The sequence below is a fragment of the Thamnophis sirtalis genome, unplaced genomic scaffold (genome assembly GCF_051295495.1).
Source record: "Thamnophis sirtalis isolate CommonGarterSnake01/CBP01778 unplaced genomic scaffold, rThaSir2_p1.2 scaffold_6, whole genome shotgun sequence".
Lineage (NCBI taxonomy): Eukaryota > Metazoa > Chordata > Lepidosauria > Squamata > Natricidae > Thamnophis > Thamnophis sirtalis.
Window position 1 is genome coordinate 27407811 of NW_028261386.1, and position 12186 is coordinate 27419996.

General features: G+C 40.2%; 1 long non-coding RNA gene across 4 annotated transcripts; it reads right to left on the minus strand.

The window, feature by feature from the left end:
- Positions 1 to 2371: 2371 nt before the first annotated feature.
- Positions 2372 to 10624, minus strand: LOC148044914 (uncharacterized). 4 transcript variants are annotated; one of them, XR_015696900.1, is made up of 5 exons: positions 10509 to 10624; positions 8423 to 8529; positions 6238 to 6364; positions 3002 to 3131; positions 2372 to 2506 (listed from the first exon to the last, which is right to left on the minus strand). It is a non-coding gene; the product is annotated as an uncharacterized LOC148044914 (long non-coding RNA). The 4 variants fall into 4 exon arrangements; XR_015696901.1 differs by having other exon boundaries at positions 10394 to 10528; XR_015696902.1 differs by lacking the exon at positions 10509 to 10624 and adding an exon at positions 10254 to 10328.
- Between the last annotated feature and the right edge of the window lie 1562 nt (positions 10625 to 12186).

Here is a 12186-nt window from a genome sequence, read left to right on the forward strand (position 1 = left end):
TATTGTTTCCAGCTTTCACATTCCAGTTCCAATTACAGGCAGCTCATCTTGCTTGCATGTTCTTCTATTTCAAATTGAACTTGAGCATAAAACTCATCAACCTATTCTTCTGCATTTGTGATTAGAATAAAAACATGAATGATCATCATATTAAAGAGTTATCCACAGTCTGATTAATATTATTTAGTCATTGATTGTACTGTAGTCAAGTAGCTGTTCTTAAGTTAGTTGGAAGATTCCCATGCATGGACATGATTAGCGACAAATCAGTTCCCAACTATAAAAGCAACACCATTTCTTCTCTGTCTCTTACTCTGTCATGAGTAATAAACAGTGTCATCTTTTGATCAAAAGTGTCCAACTCCAGTCCATTTTAATTCTCTGGCGTGTAAGAACTCTATTTGTAGTTATTTCATTTCATTTCATCTTTCATGTGTTGTGGTTTTTTTTGTTCATTATTCTTATGTTACATATTCTCACTGTAATTCTTCTTTGCAGCTTCAGATTTTCTTTTCCTGTATGGCAGCATCAGCAACAAGATGTATTGTATTGTATTGTATTGTATTGTATTGTATTATTTGTATGCCCCGAAAGTTTTATTTATTTATTTATTTATTTATTTATTTATTTATTTATTTATTTATTTATTTATTTATTTATTTATTTATTTATAAAATTTATAGGCTGCCCAATCTTGAAGGACTCCGGGCGGCTTACAAAAAGAAGAAAAAAGAAATAATTAAAAAAAATAAAAAGGACAAGTTAAAAATTAAAACATGCATTCATTCTGATCGGGGCTGGACCTCAGCAATGAGGTCAACAGCCCAAGGCCTGCCGGAATAGCCAGGTTTTAACAGCTTTTCTGAAGGTCATGAGAGTGGGTAAGATCCAGATCTCTGGGGGTAGCTCATTCCAAGCTCATTAGAGCCAAGGTGGCGCAGTGGTTAAATGCAGCACTGCAGGCTACTGCTAGATCAGCAGGTCAGCGGTTCAAATCTCACCGGCTCAGGGTTGACTCAGCCTTCCATCCTTCCGAGGTGGGTAAAATGAGGACCCAGATTGTTGGGGGCAATATGCTGACTCTCTGTAAACCGCTTAGAGAGGCCTGAAAGGCCTATGAAGCGGTATATAAGTCTACTGCTATTGCTATTCCAAAGGGTCGGAGTAGCCAGATAGAAGGCTGTCCTCCGGGGAGCTGCCAGCCGACGTTGTCTGGCTGACGGCATCTGAAGGAGGCTCAATCTGTGGGATCTCAGCAGCCGCAAGGAGGTATGTGGCAGTAGGCGGTCTCGCAGGTACGCTGGCCCTAAGCCATGTAGGGCTTTAAAGGTAATAACCAACACCTTGAATTGCGTCTGGAGACCAGTTTTAATTGAGCCATGTTATAAACACTATTTACTCTAAAAGATGCTCAGCTCTTCCTCAGTAGCATGTTAAGTACCATCTGACACTGTTCTCTGGCACCACATCATTAATCATTTTATACTTTCTCTCTATGTGGTTTTCCTGGTGAGAAATACAGTATCGCCATTACTTGTACAATACACACTATGAATGGATGTCTTTGGTATTTGTTTGTTTCTTCGTTTATTTCCCACCTTTATTATTTTCACTAACAACTCAAGGTGGTAAACATATTGAACACACCTTCCTCCTTCTATATTTCCCCACAAAAACAATTCTATGAGGTCGATTGGGCTAAGAGAGCATGACTGGCTAAAGGTCACTCATCTGGCTGTTAATGGCTAAGGCCAGTATTCTCACTAAAATGATGTAGCAGGAGGAGTGGTAGAACCTGGTGGTGGAGTTAAAAGAGGGATCAGTCTGAAATTCCTATGTAGCCAGAAGCAACATAATTTTAACTCCCATTGAATTCTCTTGATCTTCATCTAACTTCAAGCAGGTGCCAACTGTTAGTTGAAAAGTTTTCTATCCATAGGCATGATTAGCAATACATCAATTTAACCTGACCTTTCTATATAGCATTGAACTTTCGTTCTGACAATTGATGATCTTCCAGTCTTTTCTTATATTGTAGCAGCCCAACACAGTTGCCTATTTGTTTTAGCTATATAGTTGGATGACCTTCATGCCTTTGATAGCCCTGCTGGGAATATACATGCTTGCCATACAGTCCTGGCATCCTTTGGTCATCCTGCCCAGGTACCCTACCCCATCATGATGCAGCAACACAGCAGAGCCTGGGAGGAATCTAACATGGCTATTACATTCTTACCCAGATATAACCCATTTTTTTAAATGCATGGATTATTTTGGAGGAATAATTCCTGAAAATGTGAAAAAAAAGCATCAGCAAAAAGAACGGAGAACAGAGGCATGGCCATGAAGTATGGAAAGTATCAGTTTTAATGCATATCAGCTTTAGCATTTGACAAGAACACAGCTTTTTATCAGCAAAGCATTAATTCATTTTTCAGAATTTAGATAATCTCCAAATGCTCCATCAACTGTTAGCGGGTACTCAGATGTTTTTACTTAGCAGGAACTGAAAAATAATGTAGAAGAAAGTTGGTTAGAATAGCCACAGTCATATTGGTTAAACAAAAGACAGCAGATTCTGATAATAACAACAGCATAGGACAGACATAAATAAAGCTGACAAGGGCAAGATGGAAGGTTGGGAAGCATCTGGTCAATTTGAATAGCTATTTTTCTATAGCTGCTACTATGGGAATAATGAAACATTGGTAATTGATATCATGGTTAATGAGGCAAGTAAGGAGAAAAGGAAAGAAGGAATTTCAATAGTTTCTGACAACTTCATCCAAAGAAATTCCTCAATAAGGAAGTTGACAAAAGACACTTCTGCTCCCACTGTTCTTTTGCATGACTATTGACATTCTGTTTCTCTCTTTAGGTAAGGAAATTTCCCTGAAATGATGACCCAGCAGGTCACAGGTTATCGAGTGTTATTATCCTGGACATGTATAGACAATCCTAATCAAAACTAAGGAAGAACAATATTTGAGCTGCAAGCTACCTGAATGACTGTCACAACAGTTTATTTTGGTTCCTCAGTTTCATCATAAAACATTTGTGAATTTGTTGTTTCAGGAAAATAACTTTCAGCTGGTGAAGTTGTATATTCACACTCTGGAATCCACCATATTCTGTACATTAGAAAAAGAATAAATTATTTCAAGTAGACAATTATTTGGTAGGTATAGAGCATCAAACCTTGTGATGTCATGTTGCCATGATGTATCATGACATTTCCCCCCTTTCTGGAGCTGGGTGGGTGTGCCTGTTCATGACACATCTGGCCCGCCGGCCACCAGTTTGACACCCCTGGTATAGAGGATTAGGTCTCTGCTGGTTGTTGCCAGCTTTAGGAGCCGATGCTCATCTCTGTTTCAAAGCCATTGAGCTAGTGCTGTCTTAAGACATTTCTGTGGTTATGTGGCCAGCATAACCACATGGGGTGCTGTTACTTTACCACTAAAGTGGTACTTATTAAAAGTATCACTTTTATAGTATAGTATAAAAGTATAGTATAAAAGTTTTGCATTCACATACTTTTGAACTGCTAGGATGGCAGGAGCTGGGGGTGGGGAATGATGGGAACTCACCCCCCTTTGTGACACTCAGGTCTCAAACTTGGGCTACTGGCTTTCCACTTGATAAGCCTAGTATCTTAAATGCCAGGTTGGCAGATTCATCCAGGTACTGGGGAAACTGACATGCTACCACACTCTTGACAAAGTGAAGGTTGGAGAGTGGGCGATAGTTGGCTAAAGAAGCTGGGTCCAGGGAAGGCTTCTTAAGGAGGGTCCTCACCACTGCCTCCTTTAAGGCAGTGGGAAAGAACCCCTCTTTCAATGAAGCATTGATAATCACCTGGAGCCAGCCTCGTGTCACCTCCCGGGAAGCCGAAACTAACCAAGAGGGACAAGGGTCCAGCACACAAGTGGCAGCACTGAGTTTCTCCATAATCCTGTCCATGCCCTCGGGGGTGACAGGGAAAACTCATCCCAGATAGTTTCCCCAAGATTCATCCCTGTTGACTCACCCAAATCTACCCAGTCAGAGTCCTAGCCTGTCAGAATCTGAGCAATTTTATCCTGCAGATACTGAGCAAATTCTTCAGCCCTACCATGCAAGCAGTCATTCCCAGTTTCTTGGTTAAGTAAGGAATGGATCACCCTAAACAGGGGGGTTGGGCAGTTAACTGCAGATGCGATAAGAGTGGAAAAATGTTGCCACTTTTCCGCTTTTATCGCCACTACATAGGATTTAATATGAATTCTTACTAGTGTTCAATTGGATTCGGACCGGCTGGCCCTCCAACCACTCTCTAGGCATTTTTTCTGGTGTTTCATCTCCTGGAGCTCCTTGGTAAACCAGGGAGCTACCCAGGATTGACACTGGATCAGAGGCTGCAAAGGCACAACGCGATCCAAGGCCCCGGTGGCCACCCTATCCCAGGCTTCCACTAGGGCTTCAGTCAAGCTGTGAAAAGTGGGATTTAGGAAAAGTCCCAAGCTCCATCAGGAACCTTTCAGGGTCCATTAGGCACCTGGGGTGGAACCATCTAGTCGGTTCCGCCTCCCTGCGGCAAGGGGTAGCAGTATGGAAGTCAAGCCTGACAAGGGTTGGATAGAAATATCCTCTAAATCTAGATCATTCATCCACTGTCCAGAGACAAAAATCAGGTCGAGCGAGTGTCCCCTTTTATGGGTGGGGTCTTGAATTAACTGAGTTAGGTCCATAGCCATCATGGAAACCATGAACTCCAGAGTTGTCTCAGATGTCTCGCCAATGGAAGGCAGATTGAAATCCCCCAGGATCATAAGCCTGGGGAAATCAACCACCAATCTGGCTAAAACATCTCGCAGCTCCTCCAGGACCAATGAAACGTAGCAGGGAGATAGGTAAGTAACAAAGAGGTCCACCTGAACTCCAAGGCCCCATTTCACAAAAAGGGACTCACATCTGCCTATCTGAGGCACAGTGACCTCCTGAGGTCTGAGCCTTTCCCTAATAACCACCGCTACCCCCTGCTCCTGCCCTGGGCTCTCGGCTGGTGAAATGCCCGGAAGCCTGCTGGGCATAATTCACTAAGAGGAACACCCCCCTGAAGACCCAACTAGGTCTCCATAATGCATGCCAGGTCTGCTCTACCCTCTTGTATGAGGTCATAAATGAGGGAAGCCTTATGTACCATGGACCTGGCATTAAGCGACACCAGCTGGATACCAGGGTCCTGTAATCCCGAGCACCTGGGGGTGCGAGATGGGTGATGAGGGTCGGAACATGCGATTGCTCTTAAACAGCAAACCCGCATCCCTCGAACATAATTTGGCCCTCCGCCCCCACCACATCTACCTCTCCCACAAACAGTAAAAATGGTAACCCCCCCAATGGAATGCTTAAGTCTCCCCCAGAATCCCAACCCTTCCCAGCACTCCTGACCCGTACCCATTAGTTAGTTCTGGCCTGTGCCCTGGCAGACTCCCCCCAAAGCCTGTATGAGCCATCTGGATCAACCCCCTGCCCCCCTTAAAATTTGATTAAAAAAACCCTTTAAGAAAGCCCTAAGAAGTCTCTTCTTCACATGCCACCTCTCGGGATCCCAAGATCCGTCATTAAGGAAGCATCTTGATAGGCAAGAAGGCCATCCTTGGGAAAGGGGGAGTTCCTGAAGGGAGTAAAGTTCTGTCGCAGTATAACATAGAGGAGAGTGTGGCATCAACCAAACGGGATGACATCACGGGGAGATGGAACAGGGAGATGACATGTCCACGAGGGGGGGGGGCAGCCAACAGTGTTCAAGGGGGTAGCAGGAAGCTTATGTCCATCATAGCAATGGTCAGTGTTAAGGACAATATGTAGGTATAATGGTCAGATGTCAAAATCGCAGCAGATGATAAATTGCGAGGTGGTGAAGCAGCCAGTGATGGCGGCAGTGAGGACAGTGGCGGCAGCAGCGGCTGCTCCAACAACTCCAACAACTCCAACAAGTAAGCTCTGTCCACGCCAGCCGCACTCATATCCGTCACCAGGGCCACACTCCGATGACCCAGTCCATAGTGTCACAAGAGGAGGGGCCAAATGGCCAAATGACACAGTAATATCAATACTTGAATTGAATAACCATAATGTAAATTCAAAACACAGACTAAAATTTAGATCGGAAACTATAAAGGTAAATGTCTAATAAAATTTTTGATCTCATCCACAAGAACTGTATTCTGTACCCTGGCAAAACTGGCTTACCTTGCACAGCACTGGAGGTCAAATTCACAGTGTCCATAGTGAGTAAAACAATCAGGACAGGAAAGGTGTTTCGGATAACAAAAACCATTAAGACGCCGTTGACATTCACTTTTACCTCCAGCAAGATCTACATCAAAAATTTAAAAATATATATTTAAAAACCCTTTGTGCATTATACTGTATAGAAATACAAACATATATAAAACTATCTCATAGGTACACATGCCTAAGCATGACTCTGGGTGAAATATTTTATCCCAAATTATACAGGTTTCAATATATTTTCTTTCCCTCCCTTTCTCCCCATATATACATACAGAGAGAATATATATGCATTCTCTGTAGATTTATATATATATGCATATGAGATTATCTTTCTATGGAACAGAAATGTTATTGTTAATGATTTGAATTATTATTTTAAAGGAGAATATTTGTAGCTGAGAGTTGATATAAGGGATTCTTGGTGCTCCCTGAGCTTGGTAGTTTCCTTGCTGACATTTCATTACCCAAACTTGGTAACATCATCAATACTAATACTAGCACGAATGATGTCATCTAATTTGGGAAATGAAAACAACAAGCACAGAGCGGACCAAGGACCCCACAATTATTATATTATTTGAATTTGCTAGCTGCCCATCTCCTATGGAATATTATGGTATGTAGGAATGACCTTAGGCAAATATCTCAGAAGAGACCCTCCCTAGTACTGTGAAGGGGATGGGTGGGTGAGACTTGTAAGATTCTGTTAATGTCACCTTACAATAAAGTTAGAGTTAGGATTGGTGTGCTTCTTGTCTGAACTCCTTTGCAAGGCTGACATTGAGCCATGGGGAATCAGCAGTTGAGGCAGTCGGTTCCTGGCTCTCTGAATGTCAGTTCATGCCTCTAAACAAAGTAGGTGAACTAGAGAAATTAGAAAGGTATGGAGTTTGGTAGATTATTATATGTACAAAGATGGAAAAGGTTCTGAAATACCCACAAAGGAGGAATGGTTGGCGAGCATAACAGAATTTGTTGAAATGCAAAATGAAATTGTTTGATTAGGGAAAAAGTCAATAACAACATTTATTAGTGTCTAGAAAAATTTTATGGATATTTTTTGCTAAAAATTGGAAGAATATTAATGATTTATGGGTTGGGTGATTTGTTCTCCAGAATTTGCACAGTGGTTGCAATGGTTAAGATGTTTTTTCCTGAACTAGAGAGAGCCAAGTTCAATTCCCACTTGACTACATTGTTCATTGAGTGACTTTGAACCAGAAATTCTCTTTCTACCTAACCTTTGTTACAAGATTATTAAGGAAGACACATCTGTGCATAGCCACATTAAAGCCTCTGGAAAAAAATATATTCAACAATAAACCAAAAAGCAAACTATACAGCAAAAAATTAGGTTTACCTACAACTCTGCATTAAACATGGAACTATAACAAATATGGTGTAAAAAGTGGATGCTGTCCAGTATGTGTGCTCCTTGTTTATACATGAGTTTTTAAAATGTATACTTAAAAATGGAATGCTAATATAGATACTTTATGTATTATTTACAAGCATATTCAGTACATCTACAATATCACTTTGAAAGGACCTAAAATATTTCATAAAGATATCTAGCATAATTCTATCTCATCCAGTGGTGAGATTACAACTGGTACACCCCTGTATGGATGTACCGGTGCCTGCTGGGAGCACTAGCCTATGCTCCTTACCAGTATTTGAGCTCTTTGGGGCTTCCACACACATGCTCAGAGTATAAGGCACCTGTGCGATGCCTCGCTGACCAGCTGCAGCATTGTGGAGATGTTGCAGAGCATCACAGGCATTAAGTATGCATGTGCATGCTGAGTGTGTGTTTTCATGTGCTGCAGATGTTTATGTGGTGGATGCCGGGCCACGTTGCACTCTACCAGTTGCATCAGTGAATGTTGAGTTTTACTGTTTAATTTACTTTTGTGCACATTTCTTTTTGTATTGTCCTACACTCCCTTTCCTTTTTGATTGTAAGCCGCCCTGAGTCCCCTCAGGGAAAAGGGCAGCCTATAAATGTCTAATAAATACCTAAATACCTAAAAAATCAGGATCCGGAACCCACCACTCATCTCATCCATTGTGACTATACTAATGTAGCTACATATGTATATTGCATCGCAATGGGCTTAAAGATTGCTTATTTTTGTACCTGGACCAACCACAGTTTTCACAAAGAGAGTCAAAAAGAAAAGATGATAGATCTTCATGACTGATGGATGAAGTCAAAAGTTCGATGTTCACAGACAGAAAGTATTCCTATTTGGAAATAAAGAGTTAGCACTCTCATTGACAAAAGTGAATAAGGCAGATGTTTCTTTCAGCAAAAATGAGAACTGCTTCTCTGGTCCAGACTGAAACCATGCCTTCTTCCCAACTCTCATATAGGAACATCATGGATGCAAAACATTTGATGCAGATTCCCCTGCAACATGTTAAAATTCTGTGGTGCAGTTCCAAGATCCACATCTACTCCAGCTGAATCATTGGAAGTACAACTATAAATAGATTATTGCTCTAAGAGAAGATGGTCACTTCTACCCAAACAATTTAGTGCATCTAAGGACTAGGGCAGTGGTGGGAAACTGGTGGCCTGCGGGTCAGATGCATCATGAGCAGGCCCTGTCTACCTCAACTCCATGAAGGAGAAAACGTCATGAAATATGTGATGGCAATGTGATGTGGCGAGTTTGACACCTGTGAACTAGAGTTACTGAGACTCCATTGACTGGCAATCAAAAATCTCCTGTTTTTATGCTCCCATAGTTCACAATGTCTCAATGCATAATGTCCAGTTTAGTTCATCTATGATTGATTCAGGCTGCTTGGCTACTTTCAGATTCATTCAGAGGTCAGGATGCATTGAGCACAGAGATATGTCTGCATATTAACAGAAGTTACACATTCAAAATACTGTGGCTAAGAATATTCAAAAGTATAAAGACCAGGAAAAAATGCAGAAATATTGCTATCTGGAAATAACCGGAACTCTTGCTGAATTCAACAGCAGATTAAGCAACCATGATTTTCCTTCATTCTTGCTCATAAATGGAGCCTAAGCAACCCTCCCCTGCAAATTCCACTTTTCTATACTTTCTGTAGAAACATTTCTTTCCACATAATATATTTATAAAAATAATAAAAGCAGGATATAAAATAAGAAAATAATGAACATAAGAACATACAGTTGTATGGAAATTGAAAAATTGCATTTAAATCATTGAACTAGAGTAACAACAATCTTATTCCATTTGCAAGTCAAACTGATACTTGCATAGAAAATAAATTCTAAACAATCTGTTCAGATATATTTCTTGCATTTTACCATGTCCACTTTCCATTCCTGTGGGTTATACCTTTAAGGCTAGCTGAGTATCACATTGTAAAATTATTTTTATCTATCAGCCTTTTTCTATTTAAGACCGAAACATACAATTCTTGAGCAAGAATGAAGAATCCATGAGTTGCAGGTGCTCTGAACCCCTAAATTTTCTTTTGTGGTCTCCAGAATCATGCAGCCAGACCTTGGGAAGAAACAATCCAAAAATCCAAGTAAAACTGACATATTAAATGTTATTATACCTGGAAAAAGCTTATTTCAATTCCCACCCTCCATAGGTCTTATGCCATGCCCTGTACTGAAATCTTTGTACATCATTCTATTCTTCCCTTATAGGAAATAAGATTATATATATATATATATATATATATATATATATATATATATATATATATATATATATATATATATATATATATATATATATATATATATATATATATATATATATATATATATATATATATATATATTAAAGCTTTCCCTCTACGATGATAAACTGAAGCTTAGGTTAAACATATGAAGAAAGAGAACTATTCTCTTCATAAACATATGAAGAAAGAGAAAGAGAACTATCAAGCTATTCCCTTGATAGATGCCCCCACCACATATGAAAGTCTGCCCTCCATCTCCCAATTCTCACCTTTATCAGGACCGATAGGTGGACAATGCCCAAATTTCATCGATGGCTGTTGCTTTTGTCTACAGGATATTACCTGATCCCTCCCACTTTCATCTGTTTTCCCCCATCCCACACCTGTGTATAAAAGGATGTTATCCTACCAATAAGCAGGTCCATAGGAGGTTGAAAATTGCATTCAGAGATGTTAGGAAGAATGGTCTATTTGCATCAGAAGGTAGTCACTAAAGGTTTGCAGAGTTTAAAAGAGCAGTTTACCTTTACAGAACTCTTTCAAAGAGCATTGAGAAAGAAAGCAGACCTCAGCTTCCACATGTCAAAATGCAGTGGCTATGCACAGTGGTGGGATTCAAATGATTTAACAACCAGTTCTTTGCCCTAGATTTTGAGTTTGTGAGAAACATCAAACTTGTTTGTCAAGTCTGGTTAGGGGAATTTTATTTTCTTCCTTCCTATACAAAGAAGAGCGGGGGGAGGATAGTATCAGAAACATTCATCTTTTTCAGATAGATGAACCTAGAAAATGAAGGCAGTCTGGAGACTTCATATTGTTTTCCTAATACCCACTTTTTTTTAACTATCTGAAGGAAATCCATCAAATTCCAAGTGAAAAATTAAATAGAGTGGTAAAGCTTGATTGGTTTTAAATTTTATACAATGCACTGGGAATTTGTTGCAAAATGGCAAGTCAGCTATTGGTTAAATCCTTCCTCTAATACAAAGGGACATTCAATTAGACAACCAACCAACCAACCAACCAAACAAACAAACATGGTGGAACCCTGGGAATTATTCTGGAAGTTGAACTGGTGTTTATTCATAGATAGTAAAAATGAATTATCTGCTTTTCTCAGAGTTCCTAGTCATATATTTGTCATTTAAGTAATATGTAAGTGTTTAGCCAATCCTATCAATCATCTATATATAAATAAATCTGTACACAACATAAAATGTTCTACAAATGAACTAAATAACCAGGAAGTAAAGAAGGAAAATATATGGTGAAATGGGTGGGGATATTTAGGTTTCAGTTCTATTATATTTCTGGTCAATATTAATTCTATTCCTGTAAATGTTTGGCTCAGATATTTGATTAATGGAAGAGACTATGCTATTCCTATAAACACAGTTCTGCCAAACAACACAAAAGATACATTCATAAAGCAGCTTCTGGAAGCAAAATGAAATGTTCTCAGCTTTGGTCATTGTTTCCTACAATTAGGAATTTCTGTATATCTCTATTTTATTATCATTGCTTCACATGATTGGTTAAGCCAGAGATTTTTCACATGTTAGCTCTTTATTACACAACAAGAACAGTGTTATATTAGATCATATAGGACTTTGCTCAAATGTTGTTGGTTGTCCTGCCAATTGGTGCAACTGTGCCTGGCTCTGAGAAAACCAACCAAGAAAACAGAAACAGGCAGGCAACAGCTTGTGGAGAATAGATGTTAGTCTTTTATCCAGCCTCTTACATCTGGACATTGCCCTGGGTTGAAATAAGCACATTTCCCAAAATACCAAAGTTTCCCTCCTTCCTTCTCTCCCACACTCATATCTGGGAGTCAGTGTGGATCAGGGATGGGTTGCTACTGCCATTACTGCCAGTTTGTAACCCATGAACCAGATGTTTGCTGCACATGCATTCGCTATTCAATGTAAATTGTTCTTCCTGCATGTGCATGCACAGTCATTAAATCCAGAATGACAGTGGCCCAGTGGCAGCAAGTACTGGTTTGGGGGTGTGGCAGGTCTGGGCCGCTGCCGGTTCTGCGACCCAGGCCTGAATTTCACTATAGGTTCGGCTGAACCGGGGCAAACCAGCAGCAACTTACCTGGTGTGGGTAGTAGTTGAAGTGTTGGACTAAGAGTAAAGAGATCCGGCCATTTCTTAGGCATGGAGGACAGCTGAGTTATACTGGGCCAGTATCCT